General features: G+C 45.6%; 1 protein-coding gene across 16 annotated transcripts in view; it reads right to left on the bottom strand.

The window, feature by feature from the left end:
* LOC112227775 (receptor-type tyrosine-protein phosphatase mu-like) overlaps positions 1-16,119 on the bottom strand; it is a 316,891-nt gene that overhangs the window by 146,975 nt on the left and 153,797 nt on the right. The gene's annotated exons all lie outside the window — the stretch shown is intronic.

The raw sequence follows: 16,119 nt of genomic DNA, 5'->3' as shown, positions 1-16,119 counted from the left end.
ATGAGTGGGCAAAACCCATTCAATTGTACTTGTATAATTCTCTCCATGTCCACCGACTCTGTGACAAAGATTAGGTCAGAGACAAAACCTGTGAGGTTTAATGCCATGGCAACAAAGACAGAAAAGGAGATGCCAAGTAGTTTAACATTGTCCACTTCTCTTTCTGCTGACATTGAGAGGACATCTTGAAAAAACAGGCAGCTCATGGACAGGACTCTATTTTGTCCTGGGTTTATATGAATATCCAAGTATCTAAGTATAGAGTCCATTTTTTAAATGTGTATTTCTATTCGGAGCACGAGGGAGCTGAGATTAAAATAAAGGGGCTGGAAGCACCTTTTAATCAGCAGTCTTGTAATAAAGCTCTCAGGGAAGGCGTTTTACAGGCAGAAATCAGATTCTGACAAGCCAGTCACTCGCACTCCTTAGATTTATGGCATTAATCACTAAAATCAGAACCTTCCGCACTTCCAGAAAGGTCTCTGTGAAGTCATCAAATTTTAACTTCAGCTGAATCGAGAAGTGCAGCCAACTACATGCATCACAGAGAGGATCAGACAAAAGAGATGGATTAAAGGATATCTAACAGCACTCTTACTCCATTTTTACACTTCCTTTTGCAGTTTTGCGCAACATCCCAAAGGAGTAAGACCTTTCTGATTACGACAGACTAATCCACTAATCTCCTATTGTCTGTTATGTAGATTTTGATCAATCAAATATTGTCCAAGGCTTAGATTCCACCATAGTAATCCCACATTTGGCTGGATATTTTCATCTATCTTCAATCATGTCCCGTTTCCACTAAACAAAAGTAGGATATAGGGAGGATGAGGAGTATTTTCCAAGAATACAGACATAAGCTAGCAGATAACCTCTCTATTCAATTTCCTAAACACAGGATCAGAGCGCTGTGTTGTGGAAATGTGTGAAGGCGATATACCGTGAGAGGAAAGCAAGGTCACACTCACTGTTATGGGGAGAAAGACGACTATGGCTGACCTCCCACCTAGAGCCACTCCAACTGAGGAATGTCAAGAGAAGAAGGGGAGAAACGCTATACCACAGGCTTAGTAGTGAAAGCGTGTGTGAGGAGGACACGTGTGCAAGTCAGAATCAAACCCTGCATTCATCTTTCGTGTTGTTCAACATTAGCTTGTAGACCAAAGCATGCTCATTACAACGCAATACTAAGATTAAAGCACAAATCAATGCTTCATTGAAATACCTCTTAATATCACTGAGTACGCTGCAAGGCTCAACCCTTTGTTCTACGAAATCAAAGACGTAGGTTTCAAGAGGACAGGGATGTCTTTGTATTCGAGGGCAGCATTGTGGGAGAAAAAAGGAGAAGGGGGTGAAAATTGCCACACAAAAGACACATCCTCTCTTCTTTCCTCAACTGTTGATGCGATTGAGAGAGCTTGAGAGCTTGTGTGGGCTGAACTAAAAGCTTCTTTGGCGCGTGGCTGCATCTATCACATAACAAACTCCCGGTGCTGAAAAAAAATGGAGGACAGTTGCAGTGCAGGTGTGGGACTTGAAAATGCCAACAGTGTATTTTCTGTTCCCTCTAGTCTTTGATGCATATCCAAAGGGCCTGTGAGTGGTCTCGGAAGAGCAGGCTAGCATGTCTCTGGTGATGACAGTCGGGTTACATTGGTCTGTGGCTCTTTGGTTTAGGTACTGTTGAGTACAGGCATCCAGCCTGATAATGCAAGGACAAGAGATGGACACTGTTGGCCATTCATAACTCCCCTCAGTTGATCAGGAAGACAATTGTCCTCCAATATACTCAAAATATATATGAATAGGTATATATATATATTATATCCATTTCACCTCATTAGCACAATAGTTTCAATGCACTTTTCAGTTGACATCACATGAACATAGCTGATGACAAAGCACCATCTATCATCTGTGATTCCATGGTCTACTCACCTACACAGCATTCACTCACCTAACCCCACTTGGCTCTTAAAAGCTAGGATTGAGGATAGGTACCTCTCGCTAAACCACAGTTTTCACGTCTCCAGTGCACTTTCCCATTGTACTCGTACGACTGTGCAATCCAGAGCCCATTGTGTGTAACATTGTCACCGTTCTAAACGGTGATCACTGGCTTAACTGACAGGGAGCTCAGCTGGATAGTAGGCCTGAGGAGTCTTCCACTGCACATCTAGTCTTCTTCACTATTCCGGAGCTGCAGCTTAAGTGTCCGCCGATGCTGCAAGACATTCAAAGTAATCCAGAGGAGGCGAGAGCACAATGGCAATTGGGCCTCGCCGCAGAAGAGTGCTTACTGGTTCCTTTATGTGTTGATTGCGCATAGAAAAACATAACTTTGAATACTTGAAAGCATAATTGGAGCACTTCGGCATAATACCACTGAAAATGTCCCAATGGAAAGTCGGAGAGCAAAACCATTTTTGGGGTCAAAAGTTCCTTTTCAAAAGGATAATAATAATGAATAATGATGAATTAGATAAGGAGAAAAACCCTGGTGACAGAGGTGTAGGATGAAACCTACATCAGACCAACAATTCCAATCAGGAAACAGAAGAGGAGACAAAAATGTTTCTCTCTCTCCACAGCCCATGAAATGTTACCACTGTGAATGAGGCATGAGTATGTGAGAGGCAGAGGGAAAGAAAAGGGGCGAGAGAGAGAACTACACTACATGACCAAAGGGATGTGGACACCTACTCATCGAACATCTCGTTCCAAAATCATGAGTTGGTCCCCCCTCATTAACACAGAGTTGGTACCCCCTTTGCTGCTATAACACCCACCACTCTTTTGGGAAGGCTTTCCACAAGATGTTGGAACATTGATGCGGGGACTTGCTTCCATTCAGCCACAAGAGCATTAGTGAGATCGGGCACCGACGTTGGGTGATTAGGCCTGTGGCTCACAGTCGGCGTTTCAATTCATCCCAAAGGTTTCCGATGGGGTAGAGGTCAGGGCTCTGTGCAGGCCAGTCAAGTTCTTCCAGACCGATCTCGACAAACCATTTCTGTATGGACCTTGTTTTGTGCACGGGGCATTGTCATGCTGAAACAGGAAAGGGGCTTCCCCAACCTGTTGCCACAAAATTGGAAGCACAGAATTCTCTAGAATGCCATTGTATGCTGTAGCATTAATATACTCAGCAAAAAAAAGTAAGGTCCCTTTTCAGGACCCTGTCTTCCAAAGATAATTAGTAAAAATCCAAATAACTTCACAGATCTTCATTGTAAATGTGTTTAAACACTGTTTCCCATGCTTGTTCAATGAACAATAAACAATTAATGAACAAGCACCTGTGGAACGGTCGTTAAGACACTAACAGCTCAATTGCCTACCTTCTGTAAGGTCACAGTTATGAAAAAACTTAAGAAACTAAAGAGGCCTTTCTACTGCCCAGGGTCCCTGCTCATGTGCGTGAATGTGCCTTAGGCATGCTGCAAGGAGGCATGAGGACTGCAGATTTGGCCAGGGCAATAAATTGCAATGTCCGTACTGTGAGACGCCTAAGACAGCGCTACAGGGAGATGGGACAGACAGCTGATCGTCCTCGCAGTGGCAGACCACGTGTAACAACACCTGCACAGGAACGGTACAGTCGAACATCACACCTGCGGGACAGGTACAAGATGGCAACAACAATTGCCCGAGGTACACCAGGAACGCACAATCCCTCCATCAGTGCTCAGAATGTCCGCAATAGGCTGAAAGAGACTGGACTGAGGGCTTGTAGGCCTGTTGTAAGGCAGGTCCTCACCAGACATCACAGGCAACAACGTTGCCTATGGGCACAAACCCATCGTCGCTGGACCACAGGACTGGCAAAAAGTGCTCTTCACTGACGAGTCACAGTTTTGTCTCACCAGGGGTGATGGTCAGATTCGTGTTTATCGTCGAAGGGATTTGCGTTTATCGTCGAAGGAATGAGCGTTACACCGAGGCCTGTACACTGGCGCGGGATCAATTTGGAGGTGGAGGGTCCGTCATGGTCTGGGGCGGTGTGTCACAGCATCATCGGACTGAGCTTGTTGTCATTGCAGGCAATCTCAACGCTGTGCGTTACAGGGAAGACATCCTCCTCCCTCATGTGGTACCCTTCCTGCAGGCTCATTCTGACATGACCATCCAGCATGACAATGCCACCAGCCATACTGCTCATTCTGTGCGGGATTTACTGCAAGACAGTAATGTCAGTGTTCTGCCATGGCCATCGAAGAGCCCGGATCTCAATCCCATTGAGCACGTCTGGGACATGTTGGATCGGAGGGTGAGGGCTAGAGCCATTCCCCCCAGAATTATCCTGGAACTTGCAAGTGCCTTGGTGGAAGAGTGGGGTAACATCTCACAGCAAGAACTGGCACATCTGGTGCAGTACATGAGGAGGAGATGCACTGTAGTACTTAATGCAGCTGGTGGCCACACCAGATACTGACTGTTACTTTTTGTTCAGGGACACATTATTCCATTTCTGTTAGTCACATGTCTGTGGAACTTGTTCAGTTTATGTCTCAGTTGTTGAATCTTATGTTCATACAAATATTTACACATGTCCCTTCACTGGAACTGAGGGGTCTAGCCCAAACCATTATTCCTCCTCCACCTAACTTTACAGTTAACACTGCATTGGGGCAAGTAGTGTTCTCCTGGCATCCGCCAAACCCAGATTCGTTCGTCAGACTGCCAGATGATGAAGTGTGAATCATCACTCCAGAGAACACGTTTCCATTGCTCCACAGTCCAATAGTGGCAAGCTTTATACCACTCCAGCCGACACTTGGCATTGCGCATGGTGATCTTAGGCTTGTGTGTGGCTGCTCGGCCATCGAAACCCAGCTCCTGAACAAACAGTTATTGTGCTGACGTTGCTGCCAGAGGCAGTTTGGAACTCGGTAGTGAGTGTTGCAACTGAGGACAGGCGATTTTTACGCGCAACGCACAACAGCAGTCCTGTTCTGTGAGCTTGTGTGGCCTACCACTTCACTGCTGAGCTATTGTTGCTCCTAGACGTTTCCACTTCACAATAACAGCACTTACAGTTGACCGGGGCAGCTCTAGCAGGGCAGAAATTTGACAAACTGACTTGTTGGAAATGTGGCATCATATGAGGGTGCCACATTGAACGTAACTGAGCTCTTCAGTAAGGCTATTCTACTGCCACTGTCTGTCTTTGGAGATTGCATGGCTGTGTGCTCAATTTTATAAACCAGTCATCAACGGGTGTGGCTGAAATAGCTGAATCCACTCATTTGAAGGGGTGTCCACATACTTATGTATATATAGTGTACCTTCAACAGGAGTTAGGGAAGTCTGGGGCCTTTTATAAAGAAAACACAGCCATCTAATCTGTGAGCAACCTTTTCAAAACCCTGGGGAGTACTCCAAAACTGATGGCAGATCAGAGGGGGGAGTGATAGGGAGTGTTTAGAGGAGCAGTGCAATTACTGGATGGCTATCAACAGGAGCCCATTCACAGCTGATGTACAAATACTGTACAGTTCAGTCATGGCCTAAAGTTTTGGGAATGACACAAATATTAATTTTCACAAAGTCTGCTGCCTCAGTTTGTATGATGGTAATTTGCATATACTCCAGAATGTTATGAAGAGTGATCAGATGAATTGCAAAGTCCCTCTTTGCCATGCAAATGAACTGAATCCCCAAAAAACATTTCCACAACATTTCAGCCCTGCCACAAAAGGACCAGCTGACATCATGTCAGTGATTTGCTCAAAACAGGTGTGAGTGTTGACGAGGACAAGGCTGGAGATCACTCTGTCATGCTGACTGAGTTTGAATAACAGACTGGAAGCTTCAAAAGGAAGGTGGTGCTTGGAATCATTGTTCTACCTCTGTCAACCATGGTTACCTGCAAGGAAACACGTGCAGTCATCATTGCTTTGCACAAAAAGGACTTCACAGGCAAGAATATTGCTGCCAGTAAGATTGCACCTAAATCAACCATTTATCGGATCATCAAGAACTTCAAGGAGAGTGGTTCAATTGTTGTGAAGAAGGCTTCAGGGCGCCCAAGAAAGTGCAGGAAGTGCCAGGAACGTCTCCTAAAGTTGATTCAGCTGTGGGATTTGGGCACCACCAGTACAGAGCTTGCTCAGGAATGGCAGCAGGCAGGTGTGAGTGCATCTGCACGCACAGTGAGGCGAAGACTTTTGGAGGATAGCCTGGTGTCAAGAAGGGCAGCAAAGAAGACACTTCTCTCCAGGAAAAACATCAGGGACAGACTGATATTCTGCAAAATTGGACTGCTGAAGACTGGGGTAAAGTCGTTTTCTCTGATGAATCCCCTTTCCGATTGTTTGGGGCATCCGGAAAAAAGCTTGTCCGGAGAAGACAAGGTGAGCGCTACCATCAGTCCTGTGTCATGCCAACAGTAAAGCATCCTGAGACCATTCATGTGCTGGGTTGCTTCTCAGCCAAGGGAGTGGGCTCACTCACAATTTTGCCTAAGAACACAGCCATGAATAAAGAATGGTACCAACACATCCTCCGAGAGCAACTTCTCCCAACCATCCAGGAACAGTTTGGTGACGAACAATGCCTTTTCCAGTATGATGGAGCACCCTGCCATAAGGCAAAAGTGATAACTAGGTGGCTCGGGGAACAAAACATCGATATTTTTGGTCCATGGCCAGGAAACTCCCCAGACCTTAATCCCATTGAGAACTTGTGGTCAATCCTCAAGAGGCAGGCAGACGAACAAAAAAAAAAAAAATTTGACAAACTACAAGCATTGATTATACAAGAATGGGCTGCCATCAGTCAGGATGTGGCCCAGAAGTTAATTGACAGCATGCCAGGGTGGATTACAGAGGTCTTGAAAAAGAAGGGTCAACTCTGCACATATTGACTCTTTGCATCATCTTCATGTAATTCTCAATAAAAGCCTTTGACACTTATGAAATGCTTGTAATTATACGTCAGTATTCCATAGTAACATCTGACAAAAATATCTAAAGACACTGTGGCAGCAGACTTTGTGAAAATGTATATTTGTCTCATTCTCAAAATGACTGTCTATGCCGTACCACTGAATCCTACTCAAAGAGAGAGAGCAAGGAGGGAGAATGAGACAGAGAGAGAGAGAGAGAGAGAGAGAGAGAGAGAGAGAGAGAGAGAGAGAGAGAGAGAGAGAGGTAGTGTAGGTAAAAAGAGAGCGAATTTGAGAGAAAAGATAGCAGAGGAAGAATTGAAAGAGTGATAGAAAGACAGATAAATATAGAGTTAGCCAAGAAAGAGAAAGAGAGATAGATAGGCGAGCAAGGGAGTTGTGACAGTAAACAGCCCACAGGGCCTCTTACCCCTTTCCACCCATCAATCAATAACTCCAGCATTCCAGATACCTGGGAATTCATTCCCAGTCAAAGGGAGCGGTGTTGTGTACACTTCACTTATGTCCTGACCACAGCAATAATTCCGCCCCTTTCCAATTCCCCGAGCATTGAACAGACAGCGGTAAAACAATAATTAATGAATGCCCTATAGGATGACTCCTGACCCCAGCATGGAGGAGGAAGAGAAAGAGAGAGCGTCTCTCTATTAAAACCCAGAAAAGAGGGGGTCTATAATTGGCCATTTAGAGTGAGATAAACATCTCAACCACACAGAGGAGACACTGGAGGCTGCACACAGTAGCTCCTATCAGGCAGTGTATAAGGCAGTAGGGTCTGCATGGCCTAACTCAACTCAACTTGGATATGCTATCAGCAGAAAATGACTTCAAAACTAAGCATGTCACACCTTGCTATGACAAATATGAGGACAGAGATGACTGAATTAATATATAAACCTCTATCTATTCTATTGGGACAACCCACACACATGCACGTGCACGCACACGCACACACACCATCTCAGCCAGAAGGAGCGCCTGCCACTGTGTGGGTGACAGCCCAAATCAGCTGACCTTCTGTTTACGATCCCTCTTTCCCTCCCTCCACCATATCATCTCCTCTTCAGAGTGTCCCTCTTCCCCCCCAAGGAGCCATTTGCCCTTCAGACTTCACAAGCGCCTTCCTTTGCACAATGCACCCACCCGTCTGTCTGGCTGGATATCTGGAATACATTTTGAACACATTGATTTTCCCTCTTCCCACTACCTTGTAATTGATAGTGAGACAGTCAAAAGACTTAACAATCTTATCGATTAACCCGCGTTGCAGAAAAAAAACTCCCACCAGACAAATCACGGTTTATTTACACAGGTAATCAGCTGCTGGAAGTAATGTCTGTGTGTGTGTGTGTGTGTGTGTGTGTGTGTGTGTGTGTGTGTGTGTGTGTGTGTGTGTGTGTGTGTGTGTGTGTGTGTGTGTGTGTGTGTGTGTGTGTGTGTGTGTGTGTGTGTGTGTGTGTGTGTGTGTGTGTGTGTGTGTGTGTGTGTGTGTGTGTGTGTGTGTGTGTGTGTGTGTGTGTGTGTAGAGAAAGCAAAGAGATTATCAGGTCTAGGAGTGTATTGTGAGTTGCTGATAAAGCCGAGAGACAGTATAAAGTAGGGCTCATATGCTGCTATGCGGTTGTTGGTGGGTAAACAAATAGCCCAGTGACCAGACTGCAGGCAGGGAGATAAGGGCTAAAACTCCATGGCCACCAATGAAATACGGAGACTGAGATCAAAGTCAAACATACACGCACACAAATGCGGACTCACACCTGTTGTCACAAACTTTCATGAAGGAAGACACACATTGACACGGACCAATACATGAAAGCATGTACTGGTCCACACAGGCAACCCCACACACCATCTGACCACTAGCGATAACTCTCTCTCGCTGTCGCTGTGTATATTGAACTACAGGCTCTTTTCTTCTTCAAGTCGCCTTTTATCGCAGTGAGAATGGTCCGGTTCAGTGTTATCAAGGCCAGACTTCAAATGATTAAAGTGAGGAACACGTGGCAGGGCCCACTGTAAATCCTCCAGATATGGCGTATGATAAAACCTGTGCTCGCTCTGGGAAACAGAAACTGATCAAAAGAAGTGAGAAATACATCCTTCCTGTGAAAAAAAAGCTGGCGCAATTTCCACAAAACAAATGCTATCTCCGGTCCTTCAAAGACTCACCCCGTTAAAAGGAAACAAAACTCAGAAACGAGTCAAGAAAAATCTCACGTCACCTTCCACACATATCGCTCTCAGACAACAGGCCTAGGTCCTCCTTCCCTCCCTACCACCCCTCCCTCCTCTCTCCCCCCTAACATCTCCTGCTCTCCGCTGCCCCCCTCTCTATTTGTGGGGAGAACTATTGAGGTTGGGCTCGGTTGATGAATACGTTTCTGGTTCGCTGAAAGTGTGGAGGAATTGCCGGCTGGCCAGGCAGAGAAATCAAATTAGCCGGGTAGTGACATGCGTTCGCTACATTGGAAATTCACACCAGCCGTGCTGGAGGAGCGTGAGGAGAGGGGTGGGGGGTCAGTTTCCCTGGCAGAGGGGAAATGTCATGACTGAAAGAGTGAGAGGAGAGAGAGAGTGAGATCGAGATTGTGAGAAATTAGGGTGAAATAGGGGAGGGGGAGAAGAGAGGGTCAGTGCGAGAATGGCTTGACATCTGTTGAGACATGACAGTCTCCCTCTGAGGTAATAGAGACTGCTGGCAATGGCCGTGGAAAATGGGGATTCGAGTCTGCCTTAAACACGCAGACACACACCGCATCACACATGCACAATAGGTTTACAGTAAGACAGGAGGTTATGGGAGAAGGGTGGGAAGGGTGGTGGGAGAGTATTGAAGCGCAAACCGCTCTCAATGGATATTAAGTTACAAAGTTGTGTGCACATTTTTTCTTGAACACACCAACTTTTCCCTCAAAAATTCAATAACTGTATGCTTGAGTATGGCGGAAAGTGTGCCTGTGTGTGAGCGCATGCACATGTCTGTGTGTCTGAATAGGATTGGAGGTTTAAAGAACGTCCATCCATCTCTTTCCCAGAGGGTACCAAGGTCCTCTTAACCATCCTCTCCAATCACCAGAGAACCAATCCACGCTCTCCTGCTCACGTAATAGCCAAATAGCTTGGAGAGCCCGAACACGACGAGCCTTCTTTGACACACCTGTCATAGAATTATACAAAATGGCGGGTCAGGGGCCAAGGTTGCTCGTCGGAGGAGAAGATGGATGAAGCCTATTACCCCGGCCTTAAACCTCCAGGTAGGGACATCTCTGAATGGTAGAGGGAGGGATGGATGGGGAGAGGAATGATGCTGCCAGAGAATTGATATTCATCGCATTTCAGGGTCGGCAGGGGTGGGATTTTCGGCCTTACCCCCCACTTGTACCAGTATAATCAAATCATTTCAAAAGGTGCAATATGCAGAAATCACTCCGCCATTTCCTGGTTGCTAAAATTCTAGTAGTTCGCCTAATTTCAGTTTATATGACAAAACAGAGCAAGTATAGTGTAGAGAATAATTGTCCCATCTAAACCGCTGTGAAATATATTTACCATAACCAACAATATAGTATTTTCAGATGTTTGAAGCTGGTGTACAAAACCAAAAGCATCACAATTATTCAATTTTATAACAATGTATAAAGGAAGGAATGTATAAAGTGTGTAAGCCAGAGAAAAACGTCTGTAGCGCAGCTGTAGCATAGCACAGAGTTAGCATGATGTAGCTAGCATAGTGTAGTGTAGCGTGGTGCATCTTTCTACCTAAGCTCCCTTCTGCTGTGGGCAGTGTTACGGAGCAGCAGCAGGCCTCTTGTGATGCACTAAGTGCTCTGGGAGGGAGAATAAAGGTATTAGTCCCGGATGAGAGGAAACAAATTGGCCGTGTCTGTGGCAGCCACGCTCCTACCCCGACACAGGGGTGTGTGTGGCTTAGTGTGTGTGAGCGAGCAAGAAAGGCAGCCAGTTCATCCTGCATGCAGACTCCAAAGCCTTGCATTAAATGACAGCCTCAATTCTCAGGCTCATCCTGGATTTTGCGTTAGAAGAACAATAGATGGACCAACTCTATCGTTCTCTCTCCACTCTTCTGGAAAGGCTTCCACTAGATGTTGGAACATTTCTGCAGGGACTTACTTCCATTCAGCCACAAGAGCATTAGTGAGGTCGGGCACTGATGATGGGCGATTACGTCTGGCTCGCAGTCGGCGTTCCAATTCATCGCAAAGGTGTTCGATGGGATTGAGTTCGGGGCTCTGTGCAGGCCAGTCAAATTTTTCCACACCAATCTCGACAAACTATTTCTGTATTGAACTCGCTTTGTGCACGGGGGCATTGTCATGGTAAAACAGGAAAGGGCTTTCCCCAAACTGTTGCTACAATGTTGGAAGCACAGAATCGCCTAGAATGTCATTGTATGCCACTTCACAGTTGGCAATATGCATTGGGACAGGTAGCGTTCTCCTGGCATCCGCCAAACCCAGATTCATCCGTCTGACTGCCAGTTTGGAACTTGGCATTGAGTGTTACATTCAAGAACAGGATTTTTTTTTTAGGAGCAACTCGGCGGCCCTATTCTGTGAGCTTGTGTGGCCTACCACTTTGCGGCTGAGCAGTTGTTGCTTTCACTTCACAATAACAGCACTTACAGTTGACCGGGCAGATCTAGCAGGGCAGAAATTTGATGAACTGACTTGTTGGAAAGGTGGCATCCTATAATGGTGCCACATTGAAAGTCACTGAGCTCTTCAGTAAGGCCATTCTACTGCCAATGCTTGTCTACGGAGATTACATGGCTGTGTACTCGATGTTATACACCTGTCAGCAATGGGTGTGGCTGAAATAGCTGAATCCACTCATTTGAAGGGGTGTCCACATACTTTTGTATATATAGTGTAGATCGATAGATAACTTGTAAACTTGTCTGGTTCTCCCCTTAGGAGGTCTTCATAGCTGTTCTGGTCCAGCACAGGGAGAGACAACACTGTTTGACTGACAGCCATCCTCTTTTTCACACCCGGTGAGATGTGTGATACGCTGTCAGACCCCTGCACAGCCTAGCAGCACAGATTCTCACGGGTGCGTTCGAGCGTTCCGGAGACTAAACTCCGGCGCAGGCGAGCGGAGAGGGAGATGGTGAGATGTCACTGATTCTTCCCAGGGATACCAGAGACACAGAAGAACAGCTGTTGTCACTGAGACCAGTTGTCTGTGTGTGGTTGCGTGTGTGTGTGTACGGAGTGCTTTAAAAAAAATAAAGGAGTTTAGTATCGACGACAACAACAGGAAGAGTGTTGTTCCGCTTGGAAGTGCGTTTCATGTTGGTGTACCTCCGTCCTGATCTCACTGTCCCTCATCTCTACTACTGTGCTATTCACTTCAGAGTAGCTCGGCACACACACACACACACACACACACACACATTTATTGTTTTTTGAAAACCCTTGTAAAAAGAGCGAGAGACAGAATGATTTCAACAGTATCAACACAGCCATCTGGGTAATGGCATCCGGCTTTCATCCTTATCAAAGCCCCGCTTCAGATCAGGTGGAAGCAGCCAATAATGACGGCTTTTTGACAACCGACAATCAAAACTCAATTACTCTCCGTGAGTGCTCTCCTGTATACTGCTATCCATCCCCTCTTCTCCTCTCCCCCTGATCTTCCCCTATTCATAACGGTAGGAGGACACAGAGGCACATCTGCTACTAAAACCACCAATCCCATTTTGTACATACACCCCATGGTTTAGAGGTTCTATAACCAATATTTGTGGTTGTATTGAGGAGTGTGTGTGTGTGTGTGTGTGTGTGTGTGTGTGTGTGTGTGTGTGTGTGTGTGTGTGTGCGCGCGCGCGTATGGCTCCTCATCCATTGTAGTGAACGGCTTTATAGCGTCACCCTTGGTGAAGTCAGAGTCACCATCACATTGGTGGTGAGCGCGAGAGCCTGGACGTAACACCTGCAGCTCATTAAGATGCAGACTGGGAGCCGAGGGAGGGGAAGTTTACAAACTACCAGATGAATATGTTGTGGAACACATCCTCTTCTTCCATCATCGCACTAGGGTCTGTCAGTGTAACTCCATTTATTATTCATGTTATTACATGACATATTAACAACACCTCAATTAAGGAGACATCTCTCACCATCACACTGTGTCATCGCTAAAACAAGTTAAGACTTAAAAGGATTCATGCCGTGTTATTGTTGAAATAAATGGCTTGTCCGAGTCTGTCAAATAAGGCTAAGCACACACCAGCTTCCAGACGTTTTCTGTCTTTCTGAATTAAGTGCCGCGACCACAGTGATGTGACGATGGACTGACCACACACATGTAGAGACTGACGGGATGGAAGGATGGATGAATAGATGGAGGGAGGAGAAGTGTCAGCTCCATTCATCCTCTCTCCCTGACACGGCTCTGCAGAGCGAGACGAGACATGTTTCAAATCTGTTCTCATCAGGAAGAGGCCATGTTTCCTCTAAAGGTCAGACCCCTGGACTGGCAGAGCTGTGTGTGTGCGTGCCTTCATGTGCAACAACCTCTCCCTCAACGTCAGCAAGACAAAGGAGCTGATCGTGGACTACAGGAAACGGAGGCCCCCATCCACATGGATGGGGCTGTAGGTCGAGAGTTTAAAGCTCCTCGGTGTCCACATCACTAAGGAATTATCATGGTCCACACACGTGAAGAGGGCATGACTACACCTCTTCCCCCTCAGGAGGCTGAAAAGATTTGGCATGGGTCCGCAGATCCACAAAAAGATCTACAGCTGCACCATTGAGAGCATCTTGACTGGCTGTATAGCCGCTTGGTATAGCAACTGCTTGGCATCCGACCACAAGGTGCTTCAGAAAGTAGTGCGTACGGTCCAGTAAATCACTGGGGCCGGGCTACCTGCCATCCAGGACCATAAAACCAGGCGGTGTCAGAGTTAGGCCCTTAAAATTGTCAAATATAATTGTTGTACTTTTTAACTGCATTGTTGGGAACGGGTTCACTTGTTGTATTCGGCGCATTTGACAAATAACATTTGATTTGATATGATGCTGTTACTGTTTATTATCTATTCCGTTGCTTAGTCACTTTATCCCTACCTATTTGTACAGTTGAAGTCGGATGTTTACATACACTTAGGTTGGAACACTCATTCTTCAACCACTCCACAAATTTCTTGTTAATTAACAAACTATAGTTTTGGCAAGTCGGTTAGGACGTCTACTTTGAGCATGACACAAGTCATTTTTCCAACAACTGTTTACAGACAGATTATTTAACCTATAATTCACTGAATCACAATTCCAGTGGGTCAGAAGTTTACATACACTAAGTTGACTGTGCCTTTAACTTCTTTGGGACTGGGGGGCAGTATTGAGTAGCTTAGATGAATAAGGTGCCCAGAGTAAACTACCTGCTACTCAGGCCCAGTTGCTAATATATGCATATTATTAGTAGTATTGGATAGAAAACTCAGAAGTTTCTAAAACTGTTTGAATGATGTCTGTGAGTATAACAGTACTCAATATGGCAGGCAAAAACTTGAGAAAAAATCCAACCAGGAAGTAGGAAATCTGAGGTTTGTAGTTTTTCAAGTCATTGCCTATAAAATATACAGTGTCTATGGGGTCATATTGCACTTCCTAAGGCTTCCACTAGATGTCAACAGTCTATAGAAAGTTGTTTGAAGGAGGGGGGAATGAGAGCTGATTGAGTCAGGGGTCTGGCAGAGTGCCATGAGCTGACCACGCGCGCTCACGTGAGAGTTAGCTGCGTTCCATTGCCTTTCTACAGACAAAGGAATTCTCCGGTTGAAACATTATTGAACATTTATGATAAAAACATCCTAAAGATTGATTCTATACTTTGTTTGACATGTTTCTACAAACTGTAATATTACTTTTCGTCTGAACTTTCGCCTGGACTTGCCCGTGCCTTGTGAGTTTGGATTGTGTACTAAACGCGCAAACAAAAAGGAGGTATTTGGACATTAATGATGAACAAAACAAACATTTATTGTGGAACTGGAATTCCTGGGAGTGGATTCTGATGAAGATCATCAAAGGTAAGTGAATATTTATAATGCTTTTTCTGACTTTTGTTGACTCCACAACATAGCGGGTATCTGTTTGGGTTGTTTGTTGTCTGATCGCTGTAATCAGATTATTGCATGGTGTGCTTTTTCCGTAAAGTTTTAAAAAAATCTGACACAGCGGTTGCATTAAGGAGAAGTGGATCTAAAATTCCATTCCAGAGGGACATCAGAGACTGTAACGTTCTCTGCTTCACGGAAACATGGCTAACTGGAGAGACGCAATCCGAAGCGGTGCAGCCAGCGGGTTTCTCCACGCATCGCGCCGACAGAAACAAACATCTTTCTGGTAAGAAGAGGGGCGGGGGCGTATGTCTTATGGCCAACGTGACATGGTGTGATGAAAGAAACATACAGGAACTCAAATCCTTCTGTTCACCTGATTTAGAATTCCTCACAATCAAATGTAGACCGCATTATCTACCAAGAGAATTCTCTTCGATTATAATCACAGCCGTATATATCCCCCCCAAGCAGACACATCGATGGCTCTGAACAAACTTTATTTAACTCTCTGCAAACTGGAAACGATTTATCCGGAGGCTGCATTCATTGTAGCTGGGGAGTTTAACAAGGCTAATCTGAAAACAAGACTCCCTAAATTTTATCAGCATATCGATTGCGCAACCAGGGGTGGAAAGACCCTGGATCATTGTTACTCTAACTTCCGCGACGCATATAAGGCCCTGCCCCGCCCCCTTTCGGAAAAGCTGACCACGACTCCATTTTGTTGATCCCTGCCTACAGACAGAAACTAAAACAAGAAGCTCCCACGCTGAGGTCTGTCCAACGCTGGTCCGACCAAGCTGACTCCACACTCCAAGACTGCTTCCATCACGTGGACTGGGAGATGTTTCGTATTGCGTCAGACAACAACATTGACGAATACGCTGATACGGTGTGCGAGTTCATTAGAACGTGCGTTGAAGATGTCGTTCCCATAGCAATGATTAAAACATTCCCTAACCAGAAACCGTGGATTGATGGCAGCATTCGTGTGAAACTGAAGGCACGAACCACTGCTTTTAATCAGGGCAAGGTGTCTGGTAACATGGCTGAATACAAACAGTGCAGCTATTCCCTCCGCAAGGCTATCAAACAAGCTAAGCGCCAGTAC

Source organism: Oncorhynchus tshawytscha, linkage group LG29, assembly GCF_018296145.1.
Source record: "Oncorhynchus tshawytscha isolate Ot180627B linkage group LG29, Otsh_v2.0, whole genome shotgun sequence".
Taxonomy (NCBI): domain Eukaryota; kingdom Metazoa; phylum Chordata; class Actinopteri; order Salmoniformes; family Salmonidae; genus Oncorhynchus; species Oncorhynchus tshawytscha.
The sequence above is the reverse complement of the archived record's forward strand: the minus strand, read 5'-3'. Positions and strand labels throughout refer to the sequence as shown.